The 12,108-nt window shown below is 46.0% G+C and overlaps 1 long non-coding RNA gene across 1 annotated transcript in view; it reads right to left on the bottom strand.

The window, feature by feature from the left end:
• The window catches only part of LOC309565193, a 17,065-nt gene extending 5,225 nt beyond the window's left edge, over positions 1 to 11,840 (bottom strand). The window contains exon 1 of the long non-coding RNA XR_014225794.1: positions 11,581 to 11,840. This is a non-coding gene — a long non-coding RNA (uncharacterized lncRNA). The remainder of the gene's footprint in view (positions 1 to 11,580) is intronic.
• Between the last annotated feature and the right edge of the window lie 268 nt (positions 11,841 to 12,108).

Raw genomic sequence — 12,108 nt, 5'->3', positions numbered from 1 at the left:
CATTTCCCACCCAAGGCTTATACTCGAGTCAATGAGTTTTCCCACTTTGTGGTAAAAGTAGGGGTCTTGGCTTATACTCGAGTATATACGGTATTTTCTAGAACTGCCGCTTTTTGTTTATTGCCAAAAAAAGTCGCACGGGTGATCAAATACCACCAAAAGAAAACTATTAGTGGGGGGAGAAATTTTATCAATTTTATTTAGGTACAGCATTCCTTGACCGTGCAATTTTCTGTTAAAAACGCAGTACTGAATCGCAAAAGATAACCTTGGTCATTAAGGGGGAAAATCCTACTGGTCCAAAACTGGTTAAAATTAACAGAAGCTTATAAAATCAATCATACTCTCTGTATGATAATAATGGTGTGAATACACGATTAGAATATCGCCCATCATTCGACCACCGACTTTTGAAAAAGTATTTGTCGGTCGAAAACGTTGCCAACATACACGGTCCGAATATCGCCCGACCGTTGCCCGCCGACCATCGAAACAGTGTTCCTCGGTTCTCATGTGTGATGAGGTTATACAGATTTAAACTGAACGACCTCAACACCAACGTATAGATTATCGTTCATTGGCAAACGAGAGAATTTTTCGGGTTTTTCAAACGGTATTTTTCGTTCACAATATCGATATCGCTCATTGATGGCCGGGCATTAACGAGTAGAATATTGGCCGATCGCTCGCTGAACGGAAATTTTCGGCCGATTTTCTTATCGTGTATTCCAGCCATAAGAATCTGGTTCTCCTGGAATTTTGTAACATTTTTAGTGATTATCTTTGTTTGTATTGGGGGGGGTGGAAGAATCTGGTTCACCATTAGGCACATGCATTTCCAAGAGTCTGTAAAATGGGATAATTTTTTGTTACATTAATAGACAAAGCATTGGATTTGCTACAATTCTATCAGTTTCTACTAAGGGTATATTAACCCCCACCCACCCCAAGGGTGTAGGGTTTTTACTTCCAGACATGTATAACCTGAAACTATGCAACGCTTCCTTGTCTCAGCTTACAGAAAAAAAAATAAATAAAAAAAAAAGGAAGCAGCTAAAGCGAGGACTTTAAAAAAATGTGGAAGGATCAACAAAGGAATACAGGTTTTGGTGAGAGGAGGAGGAGGAGGAGGGGGTTTGCAGGAAGCCGGGCTCACACAATAGCCTGGGAGGAGGAGGTGCTGCTGCTGCTGAGGCCTAGTCCCAGGCCCGGCTCGCTCTTTGTTCTCAGGAAAAAAAAAAGGCCTAGGCTCCGGCTGCTCGGGGAGGGACAGAAACTGAGCCGCCTTAACCTGGAAGTTCCTCATTACTTCAATGCTCCGCCGATACTTGGCAGAGGAATCGAGGATGGGCAAATCCCAACTCAACAGTGCTAAATTCTGCCAGCTCATGCCACCTGTATTAACGGTATTGGCAATATTCCTTACAGGGGCTGGACAAAACTGCGGGAGATTTTCAATAAACACATCAGGAAAAAAAAAAAAAAAGTCATCCTAGATACCGGCACATCCATTAATCCTTCTACACAATACACAGAGCTTTGCATCACCAAACAAAGGAAAAAAACACAGACAAAAGGGAACTACAGCAAGCAAAAAACAAAGAACGTGTTTAGCAATCCAATGATCAGCATCTGTATATAGGTGGCCATATCCCCCCCCCCCCCACCCCCGACTGGAACCCATGGAGTCGGCTACACAAATTTGCAATGAAAATCTAGGTGGCGTGGGGTATCGGAGAAATTTGGATACAAAGCAATAAAAAGACATAAGAGCCTAGTAAACAGATTTGTAGAAGCGTAGAATAAATGCAGAGTGTGAAGTCTAGGAGACGGTTTATCGATCGGACTGATGAAGGGCAAACAGAGCTGTAATAGAATCTGAATGTGGTGGGGGGAAGGGGGGGGGGGGCTGTTGCCTCAAGGGGATGAAGAGATGCTGTAATAGGCATTATTCAGTCCCTATATACTGTATATAGTAAACCCCCAAGGGAGGAAATTAAATATTCATATAGGAGAATAAAGTAGACCCCCCCTCACCCATGCAATGAACTCCCCTCCCCTTCCTCCCCCCCCCCCCCCTCACACATAGGCAGCCATTTTTATTTATAAAATCTTCTCTGTGCAGCCACTTCCTGGAACCACCCAGGCGGGGGGACGATGCCGATTGGCCGGCCAGTCTCCTGGGATATTCATAGTACATTCCAGGAGGTAGCAGTCCAAAACAGAGCGATTTCAATCCCTATATACCATATATAGTAATCCCCAAGGGAGATTAAATATTCATATAGGAGATTAAAGTAGTAGACCCCCTCACCCATGCAATGAACTCCCCTCCCTCCTCCATACATAGGCAGCCATTTTTTTTATAAAATATCTCCTCTGTGCAGCCACTTCCTGGTACCATCCAGGTGGGGGGGGGGGGGGGGGGGGAGACGATGCTGATTGGCCGGCCACCGTCTCCTGGGATATTCATAGAACATTCCAGGAGGTAGCGGTCCAAAACAGTGCTATTTCATTCCCTATATAGTTACCGTATATAGTAAACCCCCAAGGGAGGAGATTAAATATTCATATAGGAGAATAAAGTAGTAGACCCCCTCACCCATGCAAGGAACTCCCCTCCCCCCCCTCTCCCTCAACACACACATAGGCTGCAGCCATTTTTATTTATAAAATCTCCTCTGTGCAGCCACTTCCTGGTACCACCCAGGTGGGGAATGCCACCGATTGGCCAGCCACCAACACCTGGGATATCCACAGCACATTCCAGGAGGCAGCGGTCCAAAACAGTGCGATTTCAATCAGCAGGTCTCTGCGCTTTTTTTCTGCACATTTGCAACACTGAAAAAGCTCTGCCAGGTCCCAAAGACCGGCAGCATGAGTACATACATGGGGGGAGGACCAAGGGGACTTTTTAAAAGGGCAGTTGGTAGAAAGAGAACCTTATGAACATATGGTCACTAATTGGCTGTCAGTGATCACATGATTGCTGGTCCCACCAGCTACCAATCAGTGGGGACCAGGAGCGGTCTCTCATAGCTCAGTCTCATGTTCATGGGAGAATCCCTCCCGAAGTGATTGTGTTCTACCAGCTGGAAAGCCTCCCCACAGGCAGAACACCATGATCACTGCTAGCAGCTATAGCCGCCAGCACTAATCGCATGCAAAAAAAAAAAAAAAGGTAGGTTGATTGTAATGAAGTGGTAATGAACCAGCCGAGATTTAATCCTACTATGGCCGGCTTTACAAAGCATGCTTGTTATACTTGCTGTGGAACCTAAGGGGTTAATCCTCTGCATTGTATAAAAAGGCTGTTTGTGTCTTCTCTGATCCTCCCCTTCTTCCACTGTCCCCAAAACATCTGCCAAGTACAAAGCCTTGGGGGCAATTTGCACATGCTCAGTTTGGTGTGTATTGCTATAGATTTTTTTTCCTCCTTGGGAGGGTGCATGTGATCAGCATGGGGCCAATCAGCACTGTCCAGACAGAGGGTCAGAAACCCTGCAGCCTCATAGAACAATCAGAAGAGAATGAAAATTCCTCCTAAAAGCTTTAACCAGACACTGATAGTCTCAAGACTGCTATAAACTGCTAACTAACTTTTCCCATCAGCAGTTTATATTTACTAAAATAATTGCATTTCCATGTTCTGTGTACTGTGAGAGAGCAGATATAGCGACTGCAGGCTCCCGGGGGGAGCAGATATAGCGACTGCAGGCTCCCGGGGGGAGCAGATATAGCGACTGCAGGCTCCCGGGGGGAGCAGATATAGCGACTGCAGGCTCCCGGGGGGAGCAGATATAGCGACTGCAGGCTCCCGGGGGGAGCAGATATAGCGACTGCAGGCTCCCGGGGGGAGCAGATATAGCGACTGCAGGCTCCCGGGGGGAGCAGATATAGCGACTGCAGGCTCCCGGGGGGAGCAGATATAGCGACTGCAGGCTCCCGGGTTTAGCAAGTCCCTAAAACACAAGCCAAATAGGAATGACCAAAGGCCTGAGAAATTGGGGGAATACTGTAAGAGAACACCCAGGCCTACACAGTATTCCCTAGACAAAGAATATGCCTTCTAAGCGCACACATGCTGAGAGGGTTACACTGAGCAGAATATAAAATCCTTCACCTAGAATAGTCTCCTCTTCCCCAAATATGCAATTCAGGCCTAAAAAGAAACCAGCACTGAAGTGATTTACTACCAGCATGGGAGCTCAACCTATGGCTCTCCAGCTGTTGCAGAGCTACAATTCCCATCATGCCTCTGTCTTTGGGAGTCATGCTTGTTAACAGTCAGCCTTGCAATGCCTCATGGGACTTGTAGTTCTGCAACAGTTGGAGGGCCACAGGTTGAGCCCCCATGTTCTGGGGGAAGGGGGGGGAAGAATAAAGCTTTGGGGGTCCTCATACCTGTATACTTTATTCACGCCTTAAGAACTAAAACCTCTATAACCTCCATGACGACTATTACCGAGGTTTATGTATGATAGAAGCAGTGAGGGTTTTTTTTTCCTAAACTATGTGCGCAGGAGTGGTCCTCCAGCTGTTCAGGAACTACAATTCCCATGAGGCATTGTAAATCTCTGACATTTACAGACATAACTAGGCATGATGGGAATTGTAGTTCCTGAACAGCTGGAGGGCCATAGTGCATTATTATTCTTCATCATGTAGCCTGTATCTTCTGTACCTGGGCTGGATACTGAAAGCCCCCCCCCCCCCCCCAAAAAAAAAACAAATATTATAATGGGGCAGTACAGTGGTGTAGTGGTTAGCACTTTCACAAAGCAGCAAAAAGGTTGCTGGTTCGAATCCCAACCACGACACTACTTGCCTGGAGTTTGCATGTTCTCCCTGTGCCTGCCTGGGTTTCCCCCGGGTACTCCGGTTTCCTCCCACAGACACTGGTAGGTTAATTGGCTCCTGTCTAAATTGGCCCTACTATGCAAGTATGAATGTCAGTTAGGGACCTTAGATTGTAAGCTCATTGAGGGTAGGGACTGATGTGAATGTACAAAGCATATGTAAATTGAAAGCGCTACACAAGTACCTGAAATAAAAAATAAGTATAATCATAATTGGCTACTCTGCCCTGAAGATGAAATCCCAGCAATCCCCGTTACACCCATACTGAGGGATAATGTACAGCAATCTCCTATACACCTGTACTGAGTGATAATGTACAGCAATCCCCTATACACCTGTATGAGTGATGATGCACAGTAATCACCTATACACCTGTACCGAGTGATAATGTACATAGTGTCAGGGCTGCATCTTTTTTCGAGCTGGAGGGGCAACTACAACCCCCCCCCCCCCCCAAATATCAGAAGGGGTACCAGCAAGATCTCCAGAAATCAAGGTTTGTTCCTGTTGGTCCCTTAGCTGTTAAAGGCGATTCCAAATAAAGATTTATACATCAATTATAGTTACAGTAATTGGGCTTCAGGGGAACTATTCCCAAAAGGTGCAGCGAGACCCGGCTATCCATATCTCCAGCACCCAACTACAGATCTGGGTTCCCTGTGCAGAGCGGCTCACAGCAGGGGGTCCGATGCGTCCATTCACTGTTTCAGATCTAATTTGGTCCAAAGTTTTCGGCTGAATTTGGACCAGAAGATGCACAGGACTCCTGTGCAATGCGCTGTGGAGCTGTCCCGGAAGCGCCACTGAGAGACGGTTACAGGCTCGCAACATGCCAATAGATGCAGGGAAACCCTCACCAGTGTCAACCCAGTCTGAGGGATGACAAATCTCTGTCAACATAAAAAAAGGAGGACCAGATATGAGAATTGGCTGAGTGGTCTGATGCAGAATAGGTGTCAGCAATGAGCATCTATAGAGCGAGCAACCAGGCCCACAACCCCCGGCATCCATCACAGCTGCAGGTTGGGGAATACAAGGCCCGGCAGTCTCATACTACAGAGAATCAGAAGAGGTTTCATTGTGTCTACAGCTGCCGAGTTACAAATCCAGTATTGTCTGACTACATGTCCCATCAATCCCTTTCCCCATAGTAAATGTCTGTTCCTTGTGTCTGTAGCTGCTGTGGAGTCTAAGCAATACAAATAGAGAGACCGCATCTTAGTCTTCCATTCACACCTGAGTATCTTTTTCAGGTGTTTGGAGGAAGGAATTGACGTCTAACAAAAACACTTGTAATCTGCCAAAAAAGCTCCTGTACTTTGGGCTTCAGGTGACAAAACGCTTAGATGTGAACATGGACCATTGAAATTAATGGAGTTTTGCTTGTTGGGCGTTTTGAGACTTCAGAGAGGAGTGTTTTACGAGCTGAAATACGCTCAGGTGTGAACAGGGTCTGATTTTATAGCACTGCCAGCTCTGTCTCTGGACTACATTACCCAGCATGCCTTTCATAACAGAACTATACAAAAAAAAACAGCTGCTCTCCATTGATGTGGCTGTTGGTGGATTATAATGCCTACAGTCCCTGGACTATATTATACATTCCACTGGTGGGCTACAATTCTGATATTTATTATACACACTGCTGGATGTTTTGATAGAAGAAAAAAAAAAAAATTAAAAAATAGAATTATACATTTAAAAAACTATGGAATAAAAATTTAAAAAATTAAATATAGAATAAAAAAAGTTATGTTTAAAACTTAAAGTATATATTAAATATAGAACAAAAAAATATAAATTTCAAAAATATAAAAAATTCTTAATATTTAATAAAATAAAAAATGATATACTTCAAAAATAAAATATAGAATAAAAAAATTATATATTTAAAAATATAAAATATTTAATATAATATAGAATAAATAAAATGATATACTTTAAAAATAAAATATAGAATAAAAACACACTTCAAAAATAAAATAGAAATTATATATTTAGAATAAAAAAATTATATACATTTAAAAATTAAAATTATATATTTAATAAAAAAAAAGAAAAAATGATATATCTAAAAAACAAAATGTAGAAATAGATATATCCCCATCTACAATGACCAAGATTGCCATCACCATCCATAGAGCGGTCTGGGTGCCCTGGGCCTGTATAGCTGCTAATGACCAATACTCCGCATTCCTATAGTATATAATACATGATGTATTGTGTGTGTAGGAATGCTGATCATTGTTCATCAGCAATGATTGTATATAATTACTCACATGGCTACCATGTGTCTGTAGAGTTGGTGGACTACATTACCCAGAATTCCCATCACCGCTATATATAGCCCTAGATGCCCATCCTTCCTATTCTCTCATACACACCGCTGGTTACTCAGTCTATGGTTGTTTGTGGACAACGCGGTTGGCTCAGCGTTCCTATGGTATATAATCACACAGCCCGCCGAATGCCCTGTGTCCTCATCATTGGTGGACTACATTACCAAGCAATCCTATTACAAGTTGCTGTGCGACTCCAGCAGACTGCACCACCCAGAACTCCTATAACTATACAGTATTAGGGGCTCCATCTACACAGCTATCCTTGTACAAAGAGGAACCTCACTTTCCCAACCAACATTACACCACTTTTTGTTTTCACATTTCTTCAGTTACTTCCTGGTTTCTTGTCTAGGATAATGATGTCAGACATCCCAGGAGTCTTCAGGAGGGGTTTTTGTTTCAGCTTAAGCACACAGTTCTGCATGCATGTCTGAGCTAAGGGAAGATGAATTCCAGGAAGTAAATGCTACATAAATAATTTGCCCTTACTCAAGATGGCCACTGCCATAAATGCAGGGGGGGTTGTTTTTCAAAATGATTTCTGAACACAAAGCCTAGAGACATGGATTGATTTTGGGGGTGGGGGTGGCTTTAATCATTAAAAAATTAAATAATGTGTGTGGTCCTAAGATGCCGTGTAGTTCTGATTTAAACTGCCAGCATTCCTATAGAATCTCATACACCTCTGGCTGCCTGGTGTCTATATTCAGGGTGAACTACAATTCCTAGCAAGCCAAGCAGCTATCACATTGATCAGTGTCTATTCTATAGAACAGGGAGGGATGCTGGGAAATGTAGTCCCAGTTCCTACACACTTTACAATTCATATACAGTATCAGCTACTCTGTGCCTAAATGGCAGTTGGGGGGAGGTAGGATTGCTATTAGATCTCTATACTATACTGACCACTCTGAGCTTATGGCAGTTGGGGGAGGTAGGATTGCTATTAGATCTCTATACTATACTGACCGCTCTGAGCTTATGGCAGTTGGTGGACTACAATACCCACCCAGAGTTCCTATTAGAACTGTAAACCTTACCGGCTGCTCTGTCTATATGGCTGTTGGAAGGACAATTCTTAGCATACAATACCATCTGCTGTATCATTGTTAGTGGACTACAATTCCCAGCATTCCTTGCGGTTATATAGAACGATGGTTGGCCTGTAACCCTATGGCTGCTGGAGGACAATGCTCAGCATTACTATGCTATAGAACAGTGATGGTGACCCTTGGCACCCCAGATGTTTTGGAACTACATTTCCCATGATGCTCACACACTCTGCAGGGTAGGCATCATGCAGAGCATCATGGGAAATGTAGTTCCAAAAAATCTGGGGTGCCAAGGTTCGCCATCACTGGTATAGAATGACAAAATACTGTCTCCATTCTGTTGGTGAACTACAATGCCCAGAATCCACATCACAGCCAGACAGAGTGCCGGATGATTATTTATGGACTACAATACCCAGCATTCCCATTATAACAGTGTACAGTACTGGCTGCTCTGTGCCTATATACCAGTGGCTTTTCCTCCATTAGCACCATCAGCCACTGATGAGCTGGGAATGCTGGGATATTTGGTCCACCAAGTGCTATACAGGCAGAGCATCCAATCATGTACTTATATGAGAAGTCTGGGTATTGTAGTTCACTGACTGTAATAGAGACCTGGACTGTGTAGAAGTGGGACTACATTTCCCAGAATTCTCAGCTCATCAGTGGCCATTCTATAGATCACAGAGGCATGCTGGGTAATACAGCCCCTCATACACACACAGTGCTGGCCTCTATAGCTGTAGAGGGACTACAATACCCAGCATTCCCAGTGGTTCTATCAATGAGTAAGGCATGCTGAGAGATTTAGTTATCCTACACACAATGCTGTCTCAGCAGTTGGTGGACTACAACACCCAGAATTCCCATACTACACCTCTATACACAATACTGGACACCCTTTGTCTCCATCAGTTGGTACAAATCCCAGATCATCACTGACCTTCTATAGAGCAGAGAGGCATGCTGGGTAATGTAGTCCCACTCCTACACAGTGCAGGTTTCTATAGCTGTAGATTTACTATAATACCCAGCATTTCCCAGCCCATTGTATAGAGCACAGAGGCATGCTGGGTAATGTAGGCCTCCCTCCTACACACAGTGCTGGGCTCTATAGCTGTAGATGGACTACAATACCCAGCTGTTCTATGGAGTGAAGCATGCTGGGAGATGTAGTCTCTCCTACACACAATGCTGGTCTCAGCAGTTGGACTACAATACCCAGCTGTTCTATGGATGAGTGAGGCATGCTGGGAAATTTACCCCCCCCTCCCCACATTGCAGTCTCAGTCTCCCAGCAGTTAGTGCACTACAACACCCAGAATTCCCATACTATACCTCCATACACAATACTGGACATCCTTTGTCTCGATATCAGTTGGTGGACTACATTTTCCAGCACATCACTAACCTTCTATAGAGCATGGAGGCATGCTGGGTAATGTAGTCCCTCCTACACAGTACTGGTCTCATAGCAGTTGGTGGACTACAACACCCAGAATTCCCATACTATACCTCTATACACAATACTGGATATCCTTTGTCTCTATCAGTTGGTACAAATCCCAGCTCATCACTGGCCTTCTATAGAGCAGGGAGGCATGCTGGGTAATGTAGTCCCTCTCCTACACACAGTATTTGTGTCTATAGCTGTACAAGGACTACAATACCCAGCCCATTGTATAGAGCACAGAGGCATGCTGGGTAATGTAGGCCTCCCTCCTACACAGTGCTGGGCTCTATAGCTGTAGATGGACTACAATACCCAGCAGTTCTATGGATGAGTGAGGCATGCTGGGAAACTGAGTCCACCCCTCCCTATACACAATGCAGTCTCCCAGCAGTTGGACTACAACACCCAGAATCCCCCATACACAATACTGGATACCCTTTGTCTCTGTATCCGTTGATGGACTACATTTCCCAGCTCATCACTGACCTTCTATACAGCACAGAGGCATGCTGGGTAATGTAGTCCCTCTCCTACACAGTGCTGCTCTCTATGGCTGTAGATGGACTACAATACCCAGCATTCCCAGCCGTTCTATGGATGAGTGAGGCATGCTGGGTAATGTAGTCTCTCCTACACACAGTGCTGCTCTCTATAGCTGTAGATGGACTACAACACCCAGCATTCCCGGCTGTTCTATGGATGAGTGAGGCATGCTGGGTAATGTAGTCTCTCCTACACACAGTGCTGCTCTCTATAGCTGTAGATAGACTACAATACCCAGCATTCCCGGCTGTTCTATGGATGAGTGAGGCATGCTGGGTAATGTAGTCTCTCCTACACACAGTGCTGGTCTCATAGCACTTGGTGGACTACAATACCCAGCTGTTCTATGGATGAGAGAGGCATGCTGGGTAATGTAGGTCTTCCTACACACAGTGCTGAGCCCAATAGCTGTAGAGGGACTACAATACCCAGCATTCCCGGCTGTTCTATGGATGAGTGAGGCATGCTGGGTAATGTAGTCCCTTTCCTACACACAATGCTATGTAGATGGCCTACAATACCCAGCAGTTATATAGATGAGTGAGGCATGCTGGGAAACTGAGTCCACCCCTCCCTACACACAATGCAGTCTCCCAGCAGTTGGACTACAACACCCAGAATCCCCCATACACAATACTGGATACCCTTTGTCTCTGTATCCGTTGATGGACTACATTTCCCAGCTCATCACTGACCTTCTATACAGCACAGAGGCATGCTGGGTAATGTAGTCCCTCTCCTACACAGTGCTGGTCTCTATAGCTGTAGATGGACTACAATACCCAGCATTCCCAGCTGTTCTATGGATGGGTGAAGCATGCTGGGAGATGTAGTCTCTACTGCACACAATGCTGGTCTCAGCAGATGATGGACTACAACACCCAGCTGTTCCATGAATGAGTGAGGCATGCTGGGTAATGTAGGCCTTCCTCCTACACAGTGCTGGGCCCTATAGCTGTAGATGAACTACAATACCCAGAATTCCCGGCTGTCCTATAGAAGGGTGAGGCATGCTGGGTAATGTAGTCCCTCTCACACACAAAGAGCTGATCTCTATAGCTGTAGATGAACTACAATACCCAGAATTCCCATGGATGTATGAGGCATGCTGGGTAATGTAGTCCATCCCCAGTGATGTCTCCTCAGTACAGAGTGTAGGAGAGGGACTACAACCCCCAGCAGATCCGTGTCCGCCCATTTTGGGGCCCACCCCACCCATCCCCCCCGGTGATCCCAGATTCCATAGTGGGCCCCCAGGGGCCCCTCACCTCCTCACAGAGCGGCGGCCGCCATTTTGTGGAAGCGGTCGGCCATCTTGTCAGCTCACCTCTCCCGGAGGGACGGCAGTGTTGTGACGAGCGGCGTCTGTTGTCCCGGAGAGAAATGTGGATGGGGGGGAAGGGAGGGGAGAGGGGGGAAGGGGAGGACTATACACGGAGGGACTTCGGGCCGGGGTTGTACGAAGCGGATCGGCGTCAGCTGGGTCCCCTCTCCGTCCTTTCTGCGGCGACTCCCGGGGAAAACACACAGGGCCGCCTTTATCACACAGCTCAGCCCAACCTGCTGCCCGACGAATGCGGCCGCCCGAGCCAATCGACGCTTAAGAAATGGCTGATGGACGTGGCCGGCGGAGGAGGGCGGCCAATGGGAGGCGGTGAGGGGCGGGGTCCCGGGGAAAGGGTTGGGTTGAGGCGCAGCACAGCCGCAGTGCAGCAGCGCTATTCACGAAGGCGGGTAGTGTACGCAGATGGCGTAGGAACTGCCTGGGCTCTGTATATGGGGGAGAGATGGGGGTCCCCTCATACTAGGGGTGATGGAGACCCTCCCATGGGGGGCAGAAATGGGCCCTGTGAGA

Source organism: Pelophylax lessonae (assembly GCF_965119305.1).
Source record: "Pelophylax lessonae genome assembly, chromosome: 10".
NCBI lineage: Eukaryota > Metazoa > Chordata > Amphibia > Anura > Ranidae > Pelophylax > Pelophylax lessonae.
Note: the sequence above shows the minus strand (reverse complement) of the source record. Positions and strands in the feature narration are given on the sequence as shown.